The 5,856-nt window shown below is 44.4% G+C and overlaps 1 pseudogene; it reads left to right on the top strand.

Annotated features, from left to right (window-relative positions):
* The first annotated feature begins 2,848 nt into the window (after positions 1-2,848).
* On the top strand, positions 2,849-4,110 carry LOC101678662 (annotated as a pseudogene).
* The last annotated feature ends 1,746 nt before the right edge of the window (positions 4,111-5,856 follow it).

Below are 5,856 nucleotides of genomic sequence, written 5' to 3'. Positions count from 1 at the left end.
AGGGTGTAAATACCTTTGCAGTGGAGAAACCAGTCATGGTCATGCACCACTTCTAGCAAGCCATTAAACTTAACATGACCCAAATGAGACAAACTGGCCTCAGTGCCTCCTGATGTGATGTACTGGGAAGGACACATCCCTTCTGTGCTACTCTGCCAAAATTGTAAAACCTGAGTCATGAGGCTGAGAAACTGACTAGCCCCAATGGAGGACATTCTATAAAACAAGGTACCTGTTCCCTTGAAAAATGTCGATGTCATGAAAGAAAGACCCAGGACCTACAGCCGAATGAAGGAGAAGAAAGAGACAACTAAGGGAATTCATGGTTCTGAAATAAAAAACATGTTTTAAAAGAAGCTGGGATGATCAGAGAAATATGAATATTGAACACATTTAAAAATGCTGTATCCATGTTAAATTTCATCGAATTCAGTTGTACAGTCACTATGTAAAACCTTGTCCTATTTCTTAAAGGAGATACTAACTAAAGAATTAAGATAGAGGGGCTTGAAGTCTGCAAGTCATTTTCGGAGGTTTTCGGCTGGCTCAGTTGGTAGAACATGCAACTCTTGATCTCAGGGTTGTGTGTTTGAGCCCCAGGTTGGGTGTAGAGATTAACTTAAAAAAAGCATTTGGGGCGACTGGTTGGCTCAGTTAGTTAAATGTCTGACTCTTGGTTTTAGCTCAGGTCATGATCTCCGGACTGAGATCAAGCCCCGCATCAGGCCTTCAGATTCTCTCTCCATCTCTTTCCCTTCTTCTCCCTGCTTACTCTCTCTCTCAAAATAAACATCTTTTTTTTTTTTTTAAAGAAAAAGAACCCCTAAAAGTTGGAAGGCACCCTAATACCATAGGTCTTATAAACTATAAGAATAAATGTATTCTTCTGCCTTGTGGCTGTGGCATGTGGCAGGAAGATGCTTGGGATGACTTGTTTTTTCCTCCCTGTTCTGTGTTTAATTTCTTCACATACATCCTGAATCCTACCCCCAGCCCAGGAGACTCAACCAGAAGGCACCAGGGCCCAAGGGGAAGTTCTCAAAGAGGCAGTTGAATGGGCCCAGAAAACAAAGATGTCTAATTCTTGGTATTTTTAATTATGAATACAGGAAAAGCTGAGTAAATGTTTTGATTAAGGTCAAAAGATTCAAGGAGCACCTGGGTGACTTAGTTGGTTAAGTATCCGCCTTAGCCTCAGGTCATGATCTCGGGGTCCTGGGATCAAGCCTTGTGTTGGGCTCACTGCTTAGCAGAGAGTCTGCTTCTCTCTCACACTCTACCTCTCCCCACCGTTTGTGCTCTCTCTCTCTCAAATAAATAAACATCTTTTTTAAAAAAAGATGAAAGATTTGAGATGAAACCCACTAAGCCAATTTCTCTTTTTACTCTTTTTACTACTACTGCTACTGCAATGGCCCAGCAGATTCTCCAAGCTGGTACATGAAGGAGAATGTTAGACGGGGCTCTGACCCACAGCTGACATGGGGGCCCTTCACCTTCCCTGACCCTGGGCCAACTCAAGGGTCTTGGGAGAAGCCCCAGAGGAGTCTGAAGATCCAAGTACAGATGAGCTAGTTTCATAGTGGGGACCAAGAAAAGGAAGATATTCTAGAATACCACTCTGCCTCATTCAGGCAATGACCACACAAAAGTAGAAGTGGCCAGTGGATCTCCACAGAGAGATCCCCAGGGGATCACCAAGTATCTGGTACCAGACAGATGTAGGACTCACTTCTAAACATGGCCTGGGAGCAGAGAGGCAGGTATGCCCAAGGGGCCCTTTCCAACACAGGGACACGTGCCTCCCTCCAAGCTCATAGAAGTGCTGTCACCCAGAACTTAGATGCATCTGGGGAGGTGGAAATTTATTCTGATGACTTAAATGGATTGGAAATTTAAAGATTTTATTTATTTATTTACTTCACAGACAAAGATCACAAGTAGGCAGAGAAGCAGGCAGAGTGAGGAGGAAGCAGGCTCCTTGCCGAGCAGATAGCCTGATGTGGGGCTCGATCCCAGGACCCTGTATCATGACTTGAGCTGAAGGCAGAGGCTTTAATCCACTAAGCCACCCAGGGACCCCGGATTAGAAATTTTAAAAATTAATTTTTTGCTCATGTGGGCTCCTGGTGGGAGAACTATCCTGGAAGGATTTATTTTCTGCATCCAGTAGAGGGCACTTTAAGATAGCAGAAGACCTGAAAGAACTTACTGGGATAATCCAATCCTGAATTCATGTGGGTTTTGCTTTTGCCTGGAAAGCAATTCAGGGATGGCAACTGGGATGAACAGAGACATTGAAGGAAGGTAATCTCAGTTGACCAAGTCAACTGGAAGGAGGCATTCCAGGCCAAGGGATCGGCTTATGCACAGTCTTGGACTATCACTAAAGAAATTTAGCATAAAATGGGGAGGAAACCACTTCCTCTGTCCTGCCATACTCAGGAGACAAAAGAAAGCAAAATATAGTTTACAAACCATTCTGTACTAGAAGGGTGTTTCTACCTCTGGAAATTAACCCACTCCCTTTTAATGCACATCCCTTTTAAACAATTTTTTCCTTGCTTTTTCCAAAGACATTTGAGAGTGGGCTGTAGATATCCTGCCTCTTTACTCTTTAATACATTAGCCCAAGTCTACTGAGCGTGACAGAGCCACAGCGCACTGACTGAACCCAGGGTTGGAGGAAGTGGCTGTTCCTTGGTGCTTGGACATTCATCATGTCCAATACCCAAGGTGCAGTCTGGATTCTGATTTCAAGTCCCAAAGAACTTAGGACCAGAGAGGGAAAGTGGGCCCTTTAGCTTAGACCCATAGCATGGAGGCTCAGCAGTGCACATGAGTCGACATGAAAAGTCTCAGGGAAATGAAGTAAGACAGGAACCTGGTGTCAATCAGGAGTAGGGCAGAATGCAACAGGGTTTCCTGCAATCAGGCAGCTGCACCACTGAATGACCACCTGGAGAGGTGACTCACAAGCACCAGGCCAAAGTTTAGGGACATCTTTACAGAAGAGAAAAAAACAGGAGTACCTGGGTGTCTCAGTTGGTTAAGTGTCAGACTCTTGATATCAGCTCAGGTCTTGATCTCAGGGTCATGAGTCCATACAGGGCATGAAGCCTGCTTAAAAAAAAGAGAGAGAGAAAGAGAAAAGAGAAAAAATAGATCTTTTGTTCTCCTAAGCCCCCAAGTAGATAAACTCTTAGTCCTTTCTAGGGCTTCTACTCATCACCTATGACACTAAGACCCAGTGTAACAATGGCTCCATGTGACCCCTGACTCTCCTGGTTGCCAACAGTCACCTTCACTGGTCTTAGGTCATTGTACTGCATGCTCAGCTGTCCCAAGAGGGTGCCCCCAGTTCTGCGGGAGCTATGGAACTGACCCACACCCCCAAAACAGGCTGAAAGAACAAGAGGCCAAGAACCCTAAAGTCCCTATAAAACTGGTGCATCTTGCTTGGATTATGGTCAATAGTTTGGACTCTGTACATTCCCTCAACCACCTCTTACCAGAATGACTAGGAGGAGAAACCCCCAACAGAGGAAAAATTCAGAGACTGTGACCTCTGCTACTGAGTTAATGGATATAGACATAAGCAAGATGATGGTCAACCTGGTGCCTTCACCTGCTATTTGGATGAAGGGCTTGCCAGAACTACTACTGGAAATAAGGTTTTTGGGGGCCCTCAAGGGAGCAGTGGATGGAGGCTTGTCTATCCCTCACAGTACCAAATTATTCCCTGGTTATGATTCAGAAAGCAAGGAATTCAATGAAGAAGTACATTGAAAGCACATCATGGGTCAGAATGTTGCAGATTATATGCGTGACCTAATGGAAGAAGACAAAGATGCATACAAGAAACAATTCTCTCGATACATAAAGAACAATGTAACTCCAGACATGATGGAGGAGATGTATAAGAAAGCTCATGCTGCTATACGAGAGAACCCAGTCTACAAGAAGAAGCCTAAGAAAGAAGTTAAAAAGAAGAGGTGGAAGCATCCCGAAATGTGTCTTGCCCAAAAGAAAGATCGGGTAGCTCAGAAGAAGGCAAGCTTCCTTTGAGCTCAGGAGTGGGCTGCTGAGAGCTAATAAGCCAAACCACAATTTTCTTTGAAGATTTTTCAGATAAAGACAATAATAAACTTATTCATCAAGCAAAACACACACACACACACACACACACACACACACACACACACACACACACACACACACTAAGTGGAATAAATAGTAGACTACAGGAAGCAGAAAAATGGATCCGTGACCAGGAGGACAGAGTAATGGAAACCAATCAAGCTGAAATGGAGAAAGAGACCAAAAAGAAAGAAAGAAAAAAGAAAAAGAAAATAGACTCTAGGAGCTTGGGAACTCAGCAACACCACCAAGCATAATAACATTTGCATTGTAAAGCCCACAGAAGGAGAAAAGTGGGCAGAAAAAATTATTTTAAGAAATGATACCTGAAAATTTCCCAAATCTGGGGGGAAAAATAGAAATCCAGATCAGAGGGACCCTGGCAAGATGTTGGTGTAGGGGACCCTATTTCAATCAGTCCCCTGAATTGAGCTGGATATCTGCCAGACCACTCTGAACACCCACGAAATCAGCCTGATATGTAAGAAGGTATATCAGGATCTATACCAGTATAGTATCTCCAGTAACTGGTTTTGAGGTACGAAGCAAGGAGCCTGGATTCTGTGGGCATATATTGGAAGATAATCTTAAGGGGGAGGGAGCCGCTACAAGCACTTGCTCTTTGGGAAGGTGACATAACACAGGAGTGCAAAAGCCTCCTGTGTTAAGGCCTGAGGCCTGGGCACAGACTCGCAGACTGGTAGCCATGGGAAAAGGACTTTAGGGCAGCCCCCCAGGCTGAAACCTGGAGCTGCAGGGGTGCACATGTGAATTGGGGAGAGCTGGCAGTTTTTAGAAGCACAAAGGACAGAGACATGCCTGGACCTGGAAGCTAGGGCTGGGAGTGCTGCTGTGGGGTACACAACACAGGTTGCTGTGGTTTTTAGCAGCAGAGAAAAAGAGAATCAGTGTGACCTATAGGGCTTTTTTGAGAACAGTCTGCAATCTCTCTGTTCTGAGACAGAAGCTTGGACACAATCATTTCTGCTCTGACTCTTGGAAGGGACACAGAAACCTGCCAGGGAAAGCTGCCAGAGAACAAAAGCCCCCCAAAACTGGTTTTCACTGAGCCCATTTCCCACCACAGGGCAACTCTGTCCAAACAGGGTTGTCTGAGTAACAGTGCAGCAGGCCCCACCCCCCAGAAGACAGGCTGAAAGAACAAGAGGCCAAGAACCCTAAAGTCCCTATAAAACTGGTGCATCTTGCTTGGATTGTGGTCAATAGTTTGGACTCTGTACATTCCCTCAACCACCTCTTACCAGTATGACTATGAGGAGGAACCCCCAACAGAGGAAAAATTCAGAGACTGTGACCTCTGCTACTGAGTTAATGGATATGGACATAAGCAAGATGTCGGGAAGAGAATTCAGGGTAATAGTTATGCAGACAATAGCTAGGTTGAAGAAAACTATTAGTGGCAACATAGATTCTCTAAGGGCAGAAGTCAGAGCTGATCTGGCAGAACTTAAAAATGCTATCAATGAGATGCAATCTAATCTAGATACTCTAACAGCTAGGGCAAATGAGGCAGAAGATCAAATTAGTGATCTACAAGACAAACTGATAGAAAAAAAGGATCAGGAGGAGGCTAGGAACAAACAGTTTAGAATCTATGAAAACAGAATAAGAGAAATAAATGACACCATGAAACATTCCAATGTCAGAATTATTGGGATCCCTGAGGGGGTGGAGAGAGAGGACTAGAAGATATAA

Source organism: Mustela putorius, unplaced genomic scaffold (genome assembly GCF_011764305.1).
Source record: "Mustela putorius furo isolate JIRA1106 unplaced genomic scaffold, ASM1176430v1.1 tig00003834_pilon_pilon_pilon, whole genome shotgun sequence".
NCBI lineage: Eukaryota > Metazoa > Chordata > Mammalia > Carnivora > Mustelidae > Mustela > Mustela putorius.
The sequence above is the reverse complement of the archived record's forward strand: the minus strand, read 5'-3'. Positions and strand labels throughout refer to the sequence as shown.